Source organism: Nuphar pumila, chromosome 10, assembly GCF_984573655.1.
Source record: "Nuphar pumila chromosome 10, dmNupPumi1.hap1.1, whole genome shotgun sequence".
Lineage (NCBI taxonomy): Eukaryota > Viridiplantae > Streptophyta > Magnoliopsida > Nymphaeales > Nymphaeaceae > Nuphar > Nuphar pumila.
Window position 1 is genome coordinate 40,050,555 of NC_143258.1, and position 20,560 is coordinate 40,071,114.

The window sequence follows — 20,560 nt, forward strand, 5'->3', positions numbered from 1 at the left end:
ATAAGAAATTAAGGGCAGAAGTAAGCACTATGGGGATTCAATTGAACTCAGTGGTAGAGATGATGACCAGTTTTCTTAATAAAGGTCTCGCAACGAAGATGCCACGCAGGATAGACAGTGCATAAATAAAAAGTGAGAGACAAGTCTATGATATTTCATCTGATTCGTCAAGTGCCTCGGAATAAATCGTAGTTTTTCATTTTTATCACGCTAAGTTTTTGTTGTAATTGTATAATGAGTTGTAGTAACGTGACATTCTTTTATTGTTTAATTCTTTATTATTACATCTTTTCGTCTGTGGATCTCGGTAATAAATAAACTTTAATCGAAAATAGATGTTTGTTCAAAAATCGTGGCATTGCCTAACCTCTCTAGCATCACTAAGATATATCATTTCTGTTTAGCAATCACTGTATTTGTCTCCGCCTCGAAAGAATATCGCAATAAGGATTGGCGATGTAAGCCGTGAACAATAATTTAACGAGTTCTGATAGCGTAAATGATAACAGTCAATAGCGATAAGAAAAAGGTTTGTCGTAGCATGAATATATCGATGTATCCATATACGATAATCAATAGAATAATCGTGAAATATTATTGATACCTAAAAGCTTGTTATAATGCGACCGACAAATGACGGGGTTTTTATTATTTAAAAGTGAATAATTAAATTTCGGGGGTGTTTCCGAAAAAGTCGGGCATGTGAGACAACGTATTTTTAATTATTTCTATCAAAAAAGGGCGGTTTGTGGAAAGACGTATTTTTAAATTTTTCGAAAGCAATCATTTAATTTGGCGGCGGCTATCGAAAATAGGGTGGCATGCGAAAAGGCGTATTTTTATTTATTTAAAACGCAATCTTTTAATTAGCGGGCTGTTTTCCGAAAATGTCCGGCATGTGAGACGACGTATTTTTAATTATTTATATCAAAAAAGGGCGGTTTGTGGAAAGACGTATTTTTAAATACTTCGAAAGCAATCATTTAATTTGGCAGCGACTATCGGAAAAAGGGCGGCATGCGAAACGACGTATTTTTATTTATTTAAAACGCAATCATTTAATTAACGGGCTGTTTTCGAAAAAGGGCGGGATGTTAAAGGACTTTACCTTTGTATTTGACTGAGGACGGCATTTTCGTATTTGCGTTGCAAAGGTGCCATCGATATCTCCGTCCAGGCATGGCGCCGAAGAAAGGGACAATCAGAGCAGTACGACCAGCCATGGCGTCCAAGAAGACGACTACGGGGCCAATACGACCCGGCACGGCGCCAAAGACGATGGGAGCACTACGACCGGGCACGGGGGCAACAGAGAGGACGGTGGGAGCAAAACGACCAGGCACGACGCCAACGGAGAGGACGATGGGAGCAAAACGACCAGGCACAACGGCAACGGAGAGGACGATGAGAGCAAAACGGCCAGACACGGTGCCGAAAAAGAACACAACCACATCCACAGTACCAGCATTAGTGCTTAAGACGTATATTTTTTGAAACGCTTGAGCGGTTTAGTCAACATTTGCCTTTTCATGTCATATTTGGACTATTGTTGTTTACTGTAGACAATAATTTCAATGTCGAATCCTGAATACCACGCTCTTGGTGCACACAGTTCAACATCCACAGGCAAGGTTGGGCGGCAACGCCCTGACGAATGTGTAGATGACATTGAGCATATGCAAGATGAATTTGCAGTTGGGAACACTATCAGTAATTTTGTAAGTATTTAACCACTATCAATTTCTAGGTCGTTCGGTTTGTATGTTTTGAAGTTCGTAAATTTGTGCAACCAAACAATGTGTGATTTTGTCAATTACATCTAGAGCAAGCCAACGAGCAATACAGTACGCATCATCACCCCTTATTTCATGGTATGGCTGTTTCGCTGTTGTTTTGTTTGTTTTTATTCCGTACTAAAGTTTTTTGATGGTTAAATCTTACTATTTCGTGCAACAGATATACGTCCGGCGAAAGCCATACATCATTGGATTCAAAGATGCAGTACCTTGTTGGAACAGCGATGATGAATGCCTAGACATTTCGAAATTTGGAAAGGTAAGTGAACAAACCTCTTCTCTAAGGTTTAGTCGTAACATCCCCATCACGATATGTCTCTGGAATGAGAAATTATTTTTTCGATTCGCAGATTTTACTTCCTACACTCTGGCAAAATCTCGACTATTGGGTCCTATACGAAATGAATTTTCTGGAAAAACAATTATGGTGCTACAACTCATTGGACTGCCACAGTGGCGTAGAACGCGACGCTATGCATTTGGTAAGATTGTGGCCATAGGTGAATCGTAGCTATTCGAGGTGGACCGGAGTGTAATATATTATCCCTTTATCACAGGCGGGATTCCTTAACGAGGCTATGGGTGTCGACATTGCCGAGTGGATGTTGCTCTGTGCTGACGATGCTCCTTTACAAAGTAATGGGGTCGATTGTGGCATATTCGTAATGAAGCATATTGAAGCAATATACAATGGAATAGATGTTACTTTCCACGCTGTATGAGCTTTGTATCCGATGTTATTGTTTATTCCTGTTATATATTCGTTTCACATTACATGTTTTGTTGCAGGATATTATGCCGGAAATACGCGACGAAATATGCGAACAATTGATTGAGTTTAAAAAGAACGGCAGACAAAATATGTGAAGTGAAACATATCGATTGTTCTGTTTGTACAACCTAAGGAGCTCCGCCATCACCGTTCTCGCCCTCCTCCTCGACAGCAACCCAGTCGGTGCAGTCACGCTAAGGATGGCCAGCAGAAGCTCCACCACGTCGTCTTCCTCTCCCTAGCGAGGAGGTCTCAGCGGAGCCGCCGTTCCGGTGACGGGTGTTCTACGAAATATAAATCGTAATCAGAAATAGTTTTGTGTCGTATGCGCATAACCAATGCTGGTAGAAGTTGTTCTTCAGTAATGAAAAATACTGTACGGAGATAGATATTTCTAAAAATCGCATTCAGTGAACGTATCAATAAGAAAGGTTTGTTCTCAGAAATCGCTGTATTGCTGAACCTACGGTAAGGTACGCCTAAGGCGATTTCTTGGGACGCGTGTGGACATACTTTTGGATTTATTTGAGATCGAAAAATTCGGTCCAATCACATTGATTAATATTTGGAATAGCCCCCACATTGTTCAATTTCATTAATGCGGAGTGCATTTTTACTGAAGATTTGCTTTTGGTTTAATGAAAGTGACGTATATACTTGAAAACTGACGGAGGGTGATAGGATGTTTCATTAATATTTGAATGACACAACACACACTTCCACTTTGCTTCGCGAATAAGGAACCGACAAATCGATAATTCCTGCAAATAGGTGGCTTTGACGCAGTTGTTGTATCCATTTATACTTTTTTCATATGTCTGCAAGATCATAATTGAAGGAAACATCATATGTCTACAAGTTTTCATGGTGGTAGCAGCGTAGTTGACGGTAGACCACTAAGCGTATCGCTTTGTACTATTCGTAAAATACGAAAGCTACATTAATGGCCCTTATTCACCACTTTTTTCATATGCCAGCAATAAAGCGATGTTTAAGCATACAACATTTCATAGCGATGTTGAATATTATCATTTCGAACATTAGAAGTCTTTGTTCATTAAAATACATCGCAATCTCACTCAGCGACTGTCAACCATGCCGGTTGAGCGCACATCTTTTATCAATTACAAGCCTTTTAGATGCTCGCGAGGCCTCTTTCACTTTCTCCTCCGCAATTAGAAAGGACGTCAATTTTTTGCAGAGTTCTTTGCGGAATCCGGGTATATCAACCTGCAAAAACAAATTGTAAAGTAGAAGCAATAGACATGCACTTAATCCCCAATAACAGAGGCGAAGAAATGTCATACAACATCGAAAAAGGGTTCTGAACCATTGTATATTGCTTCAATGTACTTCATTACAAATACCCCGCAATCAACGCCATTATCTTGTAAAGGAGCATTGTATGCTGTGCGATAGATCCACTCGCTAGCATCGACTCCCAAAATGGCTTTGAGGAAACCGATCTGAGAATAATGCGACCGACAGTAAATTCATGACCCCAGTACACGACTTGTTCCTCACATAGATATTGAAACTTACGAGATGGGAAATGTCTAGCCGTAAACCACTGTCAACTTCCAACGAATTGTAACACCATAGTTGTTTTTCGTGTAAATCCATCACGTATAAGACCCAATGCTTTTCAGATTGCCATAGTGTAGGAATCAATATCTGCAAATAGATCGAAAAAATGATGTTAGCACTTGTTATGCCGTAATATTGCACTCTAGGTTTGTTTGCTTACCTTTTCACTTGACAAAAGGTCTCTGCAGTGATTACCGTTAACCCAATAAGGTATGCCGTCTTGAAATCCACTAGAGTATGACAAACGACGTAAGATAGTCTGCAAACCCAAACATTGCTAACACTAACGATAACATACGAATCAATTGGAATAAATCAATAACGGAAAACAACATAAAATAAAACCGATATACCATGAAATACGGGCTTACGACGCATACAGTCTGGCTTGGTGCGCTGCTTTTAATATAACTGACGAAATCGGATATAGTCTGTTTGCAGCAAATATGTTGTTGTTAACGGACGTACACATGGCTTACGTATATACACAACTGCTACTAGTTTCATACTAACAAAATTACTGATCATGTTGTATTGTGCGAATTCACTCTGCATTCTGTTGATGTCCTCTAGGAGTGATTGACTAAGTTTTCGCCCAACTTCGTCGGTGGATGTTCGACTGAAATGAATGCGGACATTGCAACAAACGATATTGAAATTACATTATACAGTACACAAAACACAAATCACAAAAAATGGCATGAAACAGACGGATTTTGATGAAAATGTAGACGATGTGTAGACAATATACCCATGATTCGCCATTGTTGGTCGTGTAGCTATCTTCGTCTGTGTAAGTTTGTATGTTGGAGGACGAATCACCTGGTTTATGAAGGAACCGTCTGTTTGATTGTTGTTGGTTCACGAAGTAGAAGACAAACACAGCTTCTAGTACTCGTGCGACTATTTATGACCTAAAAGATGTACTGCTCAACCAACATGATCAATGAATACTGTAGGACAAATCAAACATTTATTGTTATCCGTTGTAACTGAGTAATTTGACTTCATATTCGCTGCATGACGATTTGTGGTTATCGTTGAATAGCGATTTGTGCAACAATACTCGGCCTTTGTAAAGGGTGTTAGTCAACGCCGATTTGCGGTGTTAAACGATACTAGTATAAATTGATAATGAACGCTTGTTCATAATAACCCCACAGATCTAAAAAAAAACCCACGGGTTGAACCACATATCGATTGTGAGAAATTGTGGAGTACCACTCACACTTGCACTTCGACTGTTAAAGCGAACAAAGTTCCCCCTGTACCAGATGAAGAGGTTGACTTACCTCTTAAGAAATGAAGTGAGGAAGAGAAAAGACACATTGAGTAGCCTTTTATTTATAATATATGGATACAACATTTCACAAGATAATAATAATGATTTCAAAAGGCAATTAGAGGTGTCACAGGAATCTCGTGTAGGCTATTCATTTAGTTGTCATGCCTCTTTGCATGCCCCGATCTCCACAATGCCGGATTTGTTTTTGCGTTTATAGTCATTTGTCACTGACGACTTGCGGTTCGTGGTTGGATTTGCTTAAATCGATAGATAGCGATTTTTTGCTTCTGCATGAAGTCGATCGATGACATCACTGTATGGCGATTTGTGGTTATCGTTGATTAGCGATATGTGGCATCGCAGCATAGCGATTTGAGGGTATTGTTCGACTGTCGATCTAAGCGCGATGACAAAGGTTGTTCAAGTAAGCTTTTTTGGGGCATTGACCAAGGTTGCACTTCATTTTATGATCCAAGTAGGCTTTCAACCGCGCAGGTGATAGCATACTTAGATCATAAAATGGAACGCAACCTTGCTTATTGGCCGAAAAAAGCTTACTTGAACAACCTTTGTCATCCCGCTTTGATCGACATTCGAACAATACACTCAAATCACTACGCTGCGATGCCACATATCGCTAATCAACGATAATCATAAATCGCCATACAGTGATGTCATCGATTGACTGCAATACAGAAGCAAAAAATCGCTATCTATCGATTTAAGCAAATCCAACCACGGACCGCAAGTCGTCAATGACAAATGACTATAAACGCAAAAACAAATCCGGCATTGTGGAGATCGGGGCATGCAAAGAGGCATGACAACTAAATTAATAGCCTACACGAGATTTCTGTGTCCCATACCTATCTGTCGAATGCATCAGAGCCTGTCATGAAAGAGAAAATATTAGACACTGAATTAAGTTTCACAAGAAATGCATACCTCCTCGCAACATTGATTACATACCAAAAGACTTGTAAAACTGTAGTGATCGTTGCTGGAAATCTGGTCGGGAGGAATGTAGGTTTGAACGTTTGGTGGTACTTCAGCATGGTATTGCTGCATGATGGACATTACACGAGTTAGCTATTTGACAAGCTTCACACAATGGGAAGCAATATAATGTTTTACATACCTGTTCATTGCAAGGGCCTTATTGTTTTTTATTACAGGTAGGTTGTTTCTTAATCCTCTTCTTGCCAACCAATTCTACTGCACTCTTTGCCCTCCAACGACTGCGATCAGAGGAAGGTTTTCTTTTGATACCCTTCACTTCATGAATATGTCCATCATAATCAACAACGTTCACTACTGACTTGTTGAAGATAATGTTTACGCTTCGGTGCAACTTCTCAGGAGTGTCAAGCGAAACATGATTTTGACCTACACTTTTCGATCCCATTATCTTCGTCTGGTATTCATTCGCTGCAACGGACTTAATGTGAATTAACTCCACGTTTTCAAGTAACTCCGTTGCAGCTTTTCTCACACATGCATAGCCTTCTTCACTTCTCGATGCCAAATCAGCAACATGCATGAATGACCTACACAGTTGTTGGTAACGGGAGGCTATGTGGCACTTCTCGTCAACACCAGATTTACTCGCATTGTCCATAACGAGCATTTTAATCTTCGCGCGTCTGGTCCATCTTCGCATTACGTAAGACTCAAGTATTTCTTGTATCTTCTCTTGATTGAGTGCCTTTAATGCATGACAACATAGAATGCCTTTGAATTTATACATTTTGCACGAACATTCTACCCTTCCGTTGTCAACATTGTACGTGACATGTGCTTCTTGCCTTTTCTGATGCTTTTCGCCCTGACAAAAAATATGGTATTTGTGCATATTCTCGGTTTGCACGAGTCCTTCTATTTTGCAATTCATGACATGCAACACCTCTTTCTTGATCTATTCAAATACAGTTAGTGTATACAGAGCTGCAGGTCGCATCAATATTTCCACGCCAAAAGTTTGAGGTCTTGTATTGAAGCATTTCACGTCTTGTTCAAGCTCATTTTGTCTTAGACCATCTACAAATAATTCATATTGTTCCATGAAACGAAACATTGTTAAACATGAATACAGAGTTTTCTTCAGGGTGGCATGCATAGATTCGGCTCTTTGTGTACTTATCATACCTGCACAAAAGTATTGTCTTCCATATGCCAATGCCCACTTCTCTTTTTCTGCATATAAATTTTGTAACCACAGACAATCAGTAAGGTCGTATGTCTTAATCATTTTGTCCCAATCTGACTTAAAAGTAACCTCGTCTACGCTATGAAGTACACACCTTGTAAATGTTTTGTCAAACCCTGTATTCTGATTAAATATGTGTCCTATGTTCTTTGCTGCATTTTGAAAGATATGCCACAAACATAGGTGATGATGTGCATCTGGCCACACATGAAGCACTGCAGCTGCAATTGCGTGATCACCATCTGTAAGTACAGTTTCAGGATGCTTCCCGTTCATTGCTTGTGTAAATACTCTGAACAACCACTCAAAGCTTTCCTTGGTCTGGTCATACACAAAAGCACCGCCTAATATACAACTCTGTGCGTGATGGTTCACTCCCACAAACTGCGCAAATGGCCACTGTTCAGTATTAATCTTTACTGTAGTATCAAACACAAGCACATCATTGAAGCATTCATAATCTACTCTAGACTTTGAATCTGCCCAAAACATATTCACAGCATATCCATCTTCGTCCACTTGCATTGCACTAAAGAAACCATGTTCATTGCTTGATTTATTCTGTAAGTAGCGAACCAAACAACATATTTCTCCATTCTTCATGTTATCTGTCCTCTTCCTTCTCAAGTGGTTTCTTAGATCCAAAGGAGTGAATGGCACATTTTTGCGACCACCATCTATGCGGGTAAACAAATTGTATGTCTTCCTTGGTGCAATGCCGGCGCTATCGGCTATTTCAGCCATTGCAGCATGCGCTACAATTACTTTACGATGTGACCTTAGCATAACAGTCATAAATGATGGATATAAATCATGATTATGATCACTGATTAAAGTACGCACGACAAATTTCCCATTCAGATATCTTCTCAAAACCAATCTCGCCTGACATCCACATCTTGATTCTGGCATGCTCCTTGTTGGATTTCCCATTGATTTCTTCCAACCTTGTTTGGAACAGACATATGTCTTTCTAACCAAGACACCCTGTGCATTTTTTGACCAAGAAAACCTTCTCACACTGAAGTCAACTTTTAAGGCATAATCATTGTAAAATTTATATGCATCTTCCTCGTTATTAAACTGCATTCTTTCTACAGGAACATAGTCACGTGTAATTCCATGTACATTCCCAGTTCCTACGGTATCAAAATCTACCTCATTATTGAATTGCATTTCTTCACCTGGAACATTCAAGTCAAGTGTACTTCCGTGTACATTCCCGGGGCCTACACTTTTATTATGTGCACTGTCATCAAAATCTACCTCATTATTGAATTGCATTTCTTCTCCTGGAACATTCAAGTCAAGTGTACTTCCGTGTATATTCCCGAGGCCTACACTTTTATTATGTGCACTGTCATGGTAGTCTAACTCATCATTGAATTGCATTTCTTCCGCTGGAACATTCAAGTCAAGAGTGGGTCTAATGCCTGCACCCTTCTTTTCATGTGCATTGTTAGTGCAGATGTTCAATACTTCAGTTGCGTCATAAGTATAGATATTCAATTCTCTAGATCTTTCGATAGATTCAGCTACATCGTCTTTATTACAACCTGATGATAAGCTCAACAATGTTTTAAGCAATATATCAATTTGTGTTTTGCATCAAAATAACAAACAAATCGATATTAACTAACAAACCGGGAGTCTGTTACTAATACAGCGGTTTGAGATACAATGCATACGATGAATGAATGTAGGATACCTTATTGAATTGCCCTTCCTAGCATCTGCAAACAAGCATTCTTGTCAATAGGTCCCAGCGTCTTACAAATATCGATAAGTTTTCAACCTTCGTAAGAACAAGATCTACCTGCAATAACCAAACAATGCCTTAATGGCACACAAGACGACATGCCTTCTTCATCGATCGCATGATGAGATGAAAAGCTACTCACGCTGCCTTAATGGCACTGGTTTTAATGTTTGTGCATCATTGCTTTCTTCGATAATGCCTAACAACAACGACAAATAAAATAAGACAGTGGAATGTTTTGTAAGCAATATATCAATTTGCATTAGCAAGCGGCATAACTTTACTACGATTTAATCAGGATGCATATAACAACGGATACCACTAGGGTTAAGCAAGTCAAAGCAACGATTTAATGCATGACAGTATCAAATCAAGTGCAGTTTGATGTTTGCTTATACTAAGCATCGACTTATCGCTTACCATGCCAATAAAATACACATATCGTACATGTGTGTTGACGATAACGCTCTCATAATATCCACGAGGCTCTAAAGTGAGTTCAATAGAAGTCGCTGAGAGAGTAGCGATATGCATGCGAAAATTGCTCCGCCATTCGTGTAACGATGTGTTTATGCATCCACATGTTTTCAAAGTCTGTGTAAAAATATCTTACAAATACATATTACATGAAATATAATATCTTACACAAACGATATGTATGTATAGCGATTTGTAAGATATTGAAAATCGATGCGGCAGTTCAGCACAATAACTTACAACTCGACGATACAAAACCATACTATCTAAAAGGTCGATAAATATATCGCACAATAAATTACAAATCGATAAGGAAGAACTTGAGCATAATAGCAAACAAATCGATATTAACTAACAAAAATGTATCTCACAAAAACGAGAGTCTATTACTAATACAACGGTTTGAGATACAATGCATACGATGAATGAATGTAGGATACCTGATGGGGTAGAGGCCCTTCCTAGCATCTGCAAACAAGCATTCTTGTCAATAGGTCACAGCGTCTTACAAATATCGTATGTATAGCGATTTGTAAGATATTGAAAATCGATACGGCAGTTCAGCATAATAACTTACAACTCAATGATACAAAACCATACTATCTAAAAGGTCGATAAATATATCGCACAATAAATTACAAATCGATAAGGAAGAACTTGAGCATAATAGCAAACAAATCGATATTAACTAACAAAAATGTATCTCACAAAAACGGGAGTCTGTTACTAATACAGCGGTTTGAGATACAATGCATACGATGAATGAATGTAGGATACCTGATGGGGTAGAGGCCCTTCCTAGCATCTGCAAACAAGCATTCTTGTCAATAGGTCCCAGCGTCTTACAAATATCGATAAGTTTCCAACCTTCGTAAGAACAAGATCTACCTGCAATAACCAAACAATGCCTTAATGGCACACAAGACGACATGCCTTCTTCACCGATCGCATGATGAGATGAAAAGCTACTCACGCTGCCTTAATGGCACTGGAAGGAATGTTTGTGAATCATTGCTTTCTACCATGATGCCTAACGACAGCAAAAATGAAGAGAAGACACTGGAATGTTTTGTAACGCAAGGCAGGCATGAGAAGGCGACAGTGTGTTGTACAACAGGATAAAAAACAAGGCGAAAAGCTAGACTGGAGACGAAGGCAAAGTTTTGGTTGATAATGGGAGCAACTGTTTACAACAGATGGCGCAGGAGTTTAATGAATAGGGAACGTCTCCACTTTAAATGGTTAACATCAAACTTTCTGGATGGAGGACTTTTTTGTCTTTTTATCGACCCGTCGTTTCACAACTTTTGAATAGAGGATATTTTTGTTATTTCCTCGAACTGTCATTTCAGGGCAGGAAAAGCAAGTAAGTGTGATTAAGTCTTTGCAACAGCACCAGAGTCCAATGCAAAGTTATGTCAACATACACGGGAATACGAGCCCCATGTGCATGAATACGTGGCGCTCATTCGATCCCTCGAACACAAACGTGGGATTCAATGAATCATCGGGGGCGAACATACACCACCCTCTCCTCAGTTTTCGTCTTGGAGGCCTATATCTATTCTGACATCATGTGGAAGTCTTCCACACCTTCAGCAGATGTCTAAGGGTCGATACGAAGGTCCAACAATCCCCGAAGGGCTTGCTTGTGTCGTTGGAGGTCCCGGCATCCCTACAGGATGCGACTTTACCGAAAAATCAGTAAGTCACATGGGGTTCTGTTGCATGCGTTGAACATTCCAAAAGCATATTCCTCCATGATGCTATTTATTCCACTATGGGTGCCATTCAAAGGTCATCTTTTATGTGTTGAGACCCTCCCTATTGTTGCATTAGCCTCTCGTGCACATTTTAGAGGCTTCAAGACCCTAACATGTGATGGATGTGCCTCTCCAAGCGCCCCGAGTAACCCGATCATGTAAATGCGTATCTGACTTCAACGTTGAGAGAGTGGGACACACCAATGGAGCACCAACAAGATGTGCTCGAAACCCTCACAATCGGCCAAGGTAATCCCTCTCTTGACTTGGTTATGTGTGCATTGAAAGAAATGCACACATCTACGGAACAACTTTTCAACCTCCAAGATGCACTCACCATGGATCTCCGAAGACGCACAGTTTGCTACAGTGCGTGTTTGGGGTCCGAATGAGTGCCACATATATAAGCTCGTGGGGCTCGTATCCTCGTGTGTGTCAGCATCACTTAGCATTGGAGTCCGGTGCGGTTGCAAAGACTTAAGTACCCTTTCCCGCCATTCTTGCCAAGAAACATTGGTTCGAGAAAAGGACAAAAATATCCTCCATCTAGAAAAGTGAAACGACGGTTCGAGATCCTCCATCTAGAAAAGTGAAATGCTGGTTCGAGAATGATGTTAACTCTTCAAAGTTCAAACATTTCATTTTCGTCCTAAGCAGTAAACTTTTGCACCATCTGCTGTAACAAGAGCTCCCTTTGACGACACACCCTTTGCCGTCGTCTGCTGCCATCGAACGCTCCTTTGCTGTCGTCTGCTTCCACCGAAGCACCCTTGCCATCGTCTGCTGTCGCCGGAGCACCCTTTGCCGTCGTCTGTTACCGCCGGAGCATCCTTGAGACAACGATTTCGTAGTGGCAGCCAAGTGTGTTTGTCAAGATGTCTATCATATTCTGTGAAATTTCTAGATTTTTATATGGTCGTTTGCTATTTTTACTTTATCAAAAATCAAAATCTTTTTCTCAGAGACCGTTATGCATTGTTTAAGCTTTGAGTCAACTTGCACGGATCTTATCTCCCTAACCGGAGATTGTTTTCTCAATCCGTAAGAAGCCAAAAATTCAGCTGCATGTCTAGTTCTATCAGTGTAATTTTGGTAATTTTTGAACTCTGTTTTCTATTTTTATTTAAACTAAAATCAGAATTTTGAACTCTGTTTTCTATTTTTATTTAAACTAAAATCAGAACTGTTGTTTCTGGAACTGTTATACGTTCGTCGGAATCAAGCGCCACTTGCCAGAATCATATCTCCCTAACCAAAGATGATTTTCTGATCTGTAAAAGGATTTATTTTTGTTAATTTGTCTAGTTTCTCCATATGAAATTTTATAGTTTTTCATTTCTGTTTGATACCCAATTTAGGTCTGACACTATGATAGATACATGCCTAGAGGTAAAATCACATATTTTTCTTTCTTTATTTAACTTTTATATCAAAATAATCCCAAAAATTATATTTTTTGATTAAATTTCAATTTTAGGGTTATTATAAGGGTCTATGTCAATTTTGATGAATTTTGAAATTCATTTGATGCATTATTTAATTATTTCATAAAAACAGGATGCTCGGACAATCTTGATTCAACTAAAACATGGGTAAAGTTTGATTTTTTTCTAATATTTCAATTTTTTCATGAAAAGTTTTATATTTTTAGGGTTCGATCATGTTCATAATCATGATAGGATGCCCTCCACCCAATTTGGCTTCGTTTTGAATTTTTTTGATCCCCAGACTAAGCTTTTTACAAAAATATTTTCTAAAAAACCTGTTTTGCAAATAAAAGTCAAATTTTAAGGGTATTTTGGCCAATTTTCTCAAAATTCAAATTTTCAAAGTTGTTTATTTTTATTATTTATTCAATTTTGCATCATTCTTTATTATGTTTATTTCAGAGAAGCATGAAAAAAGCTTATATCCGGATAAATCTCTCAATTTTAGATATTGTTAGATAAATCCCAAAAAGTTGACATATTTCCACTAACAAGTTCGCTAGTTTTGTAGGGACACTCAAGATTATGTTATTATTTATTTCCCTTTTTCTCTTTTTCTTATTGATGTAAGTTGTAATATTGGAATAAGAAGTTACTTTTCTGCTTAGAATAGGACTGCATTGCATATAATTTATTTTTTTAATAATGTCAATGTGTGATGGATGATGATTCATGCATATTCAAATTCATAATGGTCAATAATAATGGCATGTGCACTCACTTCTAAGAAGTTAATAAACTCGATTGAGTTCGTATTTGTGGCCATAGTCAGAATACGAACAATATCCAGATTTATCATCTTCTTTTAAGCCACAAACAACATAAGCCTAGAACCAGAGAAATTATTTTTATGCCACGTACATCGGGCCTCGGCTCGAGTATATCAACATAGCATGATTGGATACAGATGATCTGAGCTTTAGAGTTAGGGTTAGGGTCCTACATCTATTTCTAATTTGTGTATTAAAGTCAGTCTTTTTAGGGAATGCTGTATGCGCATACTTGTTTGTGCAGAATGTGATTGAGTGTATCTTAGCTATTTTTTTATTCCTTTTATTTTTTTTATTCTTCCGATAACTTTTCTAAAAATCCTAGATGATTTTCAAAACCCTTATTTTTCATGTATTTTTCTTACATTCTCTTTACACGAATTTTACAAAACCCTAGACAATTTTTTCAAATCCTCTATTTTCTTCAATACTCCAGGCAATTTCCATCCTTCCTTTCCTTTGGATCTTGAATTTTTAGCCTTGTTTTGATCTTGCCTGCAAGTTTTTCAAAAAAAAATCATGTGTACTTCTTCAAATCTTTTCAGAATTTCTTCTTTATTTTCCAGTTTATCCCGATGGCATCCAGTCAACTTGATTCGGTCTTTCCCGAGGGCCATATCTCTTATGAGGTGCGGCAAGGTCTCCCTAATCATCAGACTCAAAACACCAGACCCTTCATTCCTCGATGGTACTATTCTTGACTCAAAAACTTCTCCCGTATGTTTCCAGACCATCTGAGCGACTGCGAATTAGAACTAACATCATTAGTAGGAGAACAAATCATTAATGACAATTTGATTCAAGCATTAGCATAGCGGTGGAATCCACACACCTGTATCTTCTGGTTCTCGTGGAGAGAAATGACTCTACTACTGAATGGATTTTCAGAGATTATGGGTCTATCTGAACCAGCTGGTCAGCCAGAAGATCCATTAGAGCATCAGTTTTTAATCAACGTCAAGGGACTTGACCTTCGAGACACTTTAGCTCGTATGACTGGACACAGATTTTGGGCGCTGATAGAAGTCTATGAGACTTAATGTGTCAACTTGTTTGAGCTATACTGATAATATGAAACTTTTAAAGAAGTCAACTCCTTATCTCGAGTAGCATGAGAAAGAATACAACATGTAATGGTCTTATGCACAGTAGGACTGACCTTCTTTCAGGATGAACAAAACTATGTCGACATCAGAATAATACAACAATTGCGAAGATGGAGAAGTCAACAGACCAACCATCTCTCGATCGCCATGGCCTCCCTTGCCTTCTTATATCGTGGATTGATCCACTTTACCCTCAGAGATTCAATATTAGTAGAAGGGTGCATCTACGTGTTACAGTTCTGGTTCTTCTGACATATGCCAACTCGAGCCAGCTCATTCAGATGTAATAGCAAAAAGCCACTACCTACTTCTCGGTACAGATTCTTGATCGAGAACCTCCATGAAGAAAAAATCGTGTGGGATTACTTCGATCGTCAGGAGTCACCCCCTTGATACACTTATGTGTATGACAAGCAATTCAAGTTGCTCAGACCCTTCTTCTCCATCTATTACCAGCCAGAGCGATGTGTTAGGCAGTTCCCACAGAGGCAAAAGCGCATTGAGGCTCGATTGTTGTCAGACATTGTGCAAGAGTTTGATCTAAAGTCTACTTAGTGGCCCGGAACATACTATTCTGTCAAGCATAGCTGAGATTCTTTTGTCACCCTCACTATTTTTCCTAGTCCTCGAGTATCTTCTAATTACCATGAGTGGTGGCAGATACTTTTCTGCCCCCTCTTTGTCAAGTTTATTATTAATAAAATTATTTTCCTTTAATAATTCTCATTTTATCATGGTTTGTTGACCTAGCCTAGGTAACAAGGCATATTTTAGTTGTTTATTTCCTTTACAAGAATAGTAACACAATTGTCATGATTTCAACAATAACCCAATCTTTGGTAATGGGATATCCTTCAAATTGTCAACCCGATCCTCATTAAATATTTTTCCTCTATTCGTTTTTATCCCAAATCGTTCTTCAGAGTCTAATCATCCGTCTTATTCTGTAGAGAGCACTCATGATTCCATATGGTTCAGATAAGACCCAACAAGAAAACCACACCCGTCTAGCAAAACAACTATTCGTCCGCATTCGAGTAAGAAATGGACTCTCCACGATCTGCTAGGGACTAGAGCCAACAAGCCAATGATAACATTGATCCTCACACATACTCATTGTTTCGAAAAATGTTGAACAAGATGTTGACTGAGCAGTCAAAGACCAGTTCAGGCAAGGTTCCCACCAAAAAGAAGGTTAAGGGCCGTATAGTGAAGAAGCATATGAAGATCTCAAAGAAGCGAGTTCAACATGATGACGCCTTTGATGAAGCAGAGTCAGTGGGGGACATCAATGAAGAGCAGAAAACTATCATTCAGACTCAGGAGATACTTTAAAAGTCGGCCAATAGATCCAAAGAGCAATCAGTGGATGACCCAGTTCAAGCACAACTGAAGGAGATGGTCAAAGTCCTATAAGCCCGTGACAAAGGCAATAAGGTCTTCATGAGTGAGGACTTCTACGATGGTTTGGAAGGAGATGATAGTCTCAATAATCTCCCCAGAAAATTTTTCAAGTTTGATGGTTCTGGCGATCCCAAGACCCATCTTGCAATATTCTTTGTCGAGTGCACCAAGTTCAAAAGGGACAACCGAGCTTTGTTCCTTTGTTTCCCTCGCAGTCTGGAGGGAACGACTTCTAAGTGGTATTTAGAACACATCAATCCCATCGAGGTGAAGGAATTCGACAAGGTGGTCAACCTTTTCATTGAACGATTTTTGTTTAACACGGAAGTGCTCCAGACGTTGAACCATCTCTGCAATCTGAAGTAGAAAGATAACGAGAAAGCCAGGGACTTCATCCGCAGGTGGAGGGGTACATGTAATAAAATGAAGAATTCGATCTCGGAGGAGCATGCGCTACAGATCATTTCGAATAACTTCTCACAGCCTCTGAGAAGTCTTATATCTACTTCACCAGCAAGAACTTTTATTGAGCTAATAGAGTTAGCTGAATGGCTTGAATTAGGCATGGAAAATGGAGTGTACGAGCATCACCCACGCCAAAAGCAATAATCAATAGGATTAAAAAAAGAAAGCTCATTTCACTTACTCAGTTGATTCAAACAGCAACAAGAACCATCACAAGAGTAGTGACAGAAAAACTTACAGTTATGGTTCAGGAAGCTCAAATCCCAGCAAAAATGAGCAGAAGGGCAAGTCACTCCCACAGATTGATAAACCTCCTCAGCAAATGGTTCAACAAGAGCCAAAACCACAACAAAAGGTGAAGCATGAAGGGTGGAGCTATAACCGCAAATTCAACCCCTTGGATCAATCACTCGAGACTGTGCTCGAATATATGCTCACTAGTGAGATGATCAAACTCCCGAAGGTAGCCAATCCACCCATCGTCATGGGAAAGATGAATGATAGATTTTGCAAGTTTCACCAAGTAGTGGGACATAATACTAAAAACTGCTTCATTCTTAAACACATCATTCAAGATTATATTGACAAGAACCTTTTGGTAGAGGGTACCGATGAAGAGAAAATGACTATATTAAATCAACCATTCCTTCAACATTCAGTAGCGATGATCTTTGATCAGTCATTTCAACCTTAGGAGATCATATTCAGCCGTGCTCTGTTGATGATATCTATGTTCAACATCAAGTCTTGGTGCTACATCAAGCCCCATCTGGTGCCTAGAAGATGGACCTCATCTTAGCTTTCGGTAAGCTAAATGTATCAACTGAACCTGCCAAGGCATCTGTTGAAGTTGCCAGAAGAATTCTGGGATTTCCTAAGCGGTTTATCAAGACTGCTCAAGGAAAGAGCAAGGCATCTGATGAAAACACCAACTCAGTCCAGAGGCCGATCACTGCCCTCTCGAATGTTTCAATCATCAAGTTGGCACATGCCTCTTCCAAGCATCAGCAACTCCTGGATGATCTATTGTGGAAAATCAAGGTAAAACCAGGCATGACTCCTGAAGACATGACCTAAATCCTCAACCAAGCCATGACCAATGCCCCCATCAGTTTTTCAGATAAGGACCTACCGAAGCCTCATGCATTTCATAATAATGCCTTGTACATGGTGGTACAAACCAGGAGAATGACCGTACTCTACTTGCTCATTGATGGAGGCAGCAACCTCAATATTTGTCTAAAAATGACCACTAAGGCTCTAAGACTGAAGAAAAAAGAGTATCTCTCTGACCCCATCATCATCTATGGCTTCAACAACCACAGATAGATTGCAAAAGGAAAGATCTTCCTAGAGATTTTTATCAACTATTCTATCCATACGGTCCTCTTTCACATCGTAAATGTACCACCAACATATAATCTTTTATTGGGACACACATGGATTCACAATGCAAATGCGGGTACCATTCACCCTCCATCAGTACATAAAGTGGTCCAAGAGAGGCATGATCACTATGATCTTGGAAAAAGATCCAGAAGAGAGGCTGCCGCAACCAATGATTCCCAGACCATCCTTCACAGCTGATATCCCTAGCTTTAGGGAAAGTGATGAGGTCATCCTCAGTGAAAGTCTTAAAATATTAAAGCTAGAGGAAGCATGATCTATCGAGCATACTGCAGCAATGGTTCGATGGCAAGGACCACATTTCTTCAAAACCAGAGGTCATCTTGATTATAACACTTTAAGAGATATGACCCTTGTTCCCACAATTTGTAAAAGCTAAGAGATGATTTAATCTTTTGTTGAAGCATGGCTATCAACCTTTTAAAGGCTTAGGCAAGAACAAAGACGGTCAACTAGAGCCAATAATTCTTGTCCATCATCCGCACAGAGCAGGATTGAGATTCATGGGCGAAAAATCTTATAAAAACACCATCTTCGTCAAGGAGGCACACTAAGGGCATCTGCCACCATCTTCTTTTATTTTCTTCCTCTGCATTCTTTATTCTGTAGGGACAATGTCCCATTTCCTTCTTTGTTTCCATTGTCATTGCTTTATTTCAGTCTTCAATAAAGATATCAAATTTTCTCATTTGTTTGGATGCCATCCTTCTTTTCTCTTCTTGCAATTTGTCTTTATAATTCACCATTATTTCTTTTTATTTTTGCAATCTGTTTTATGATGGTCAAATTCCTCTGAATACTACTCTTTCTAAAGATTTGTAGAATGACTTCAAAATCGATAAAGAAGCTTGTCCCTAATCCGAATATCACTTCAATCGTCCCAAAGCCTGCAAGGATCCATCGAGTTAAAGCAAGAGTAGAAGACAGTAAGGTCACAAAGTAGTCAGACGAGTCTACAGAGTTTGACTCATCTCTCCAAGAATTGCCAGAGTTTGCATCGATTCAGAAGCAAGAAGAGCCATCATCCCTAGTTCATGATCCGACCAAGAATATTAATATTGGGTCAGAGGACGATCCAAAGATTATCAAGATCGGCATGAGTCTGAGCGCAGATGAGAAGGAAAGGCTCATTAATTTTTTTAAGCAACATCAAGAAGTGTTCGCATAGACTTATGAGGATATGCCAGGTTTGGATCCCAAATTGGTCGAGCATCGCCTCATTTTGAAGTCGAATATTAAGTTGATCAAGCAGAAATTGAGAAAAATGGGTCCTCGAATTGAGCAACAAGTCAAGGAATGACTTGAGGATTTACTCAAAGCCGGATTCATTCAAGCCATAGACTATCCAGACTGGTTAGCAAATATCATGGCAGTTTCTAAGAAAAACAATAAAGTTCGAATTTGCATCGACTTTCAAGATCTTAATAAAGCTACTCCAAAGGATGATTATCCACTTTCTAACATCAATCTTCTGATCGACAACACGATAGGTCATGCCATGTTCTCTTTCCGAATATAATTAGATCAATTTGGCCACTCGTGACCAGTCCAAGACATCCTTTACTATGCTTTGGGGCACCTTTTGTTACACAATCATGCCATTTGGGCTTAAGAACGCTGATGCAACCTATCAACGTGCAATGACTATCATTTTTCATTACCAGATGCATAAAATTATGAATGCATATGCCGATGATATCCTGGTCAAATTCAAGGAGGAAGAAGACCACATTGAAGCTCTTTGTCAAGTCTTCAAGCAACTCATTTTATTCAAGTTGAGACTCAATCCTCAAAAATATGTTTTCGGAGTAGAGTCAGGCAAGCTGCTTGGCTTTATGGTCAGCAAAAAGGGGATAGAAGTAGATCCTGCTAAAGCAAAGACCATTATTGATATGCCACCTCTGTCCAATCTCAAAGAACTGTGTAGTCTTCAGGGACACATTTAGTCAATTTGATGATTCATATCCAATTTGTCCATGAAGTGTGAACCTTTCAATCATCTACTCAGAAAAAGAGTGAAGTTCAAATGGGGACCGGAGTGTCAACAGTCGTTCGAGCGCATAAAAAAATATCTTCTCAATCCACCTATTCTTAAGCCGCCAGAATTGGAAAAGCCTCTTTTGTTATATGTCTCAGTCAATCAAATCACTTGTGGTGGATTCTTGGCAGAATATGAAGAAGGCAGTCAGATAGAGAATGCCATCTACTATATGAGTAAGACCTTCATCGATTATGAGAAAAAATATTCTCAAATAGAGAAGACATGCCTAGCTCTG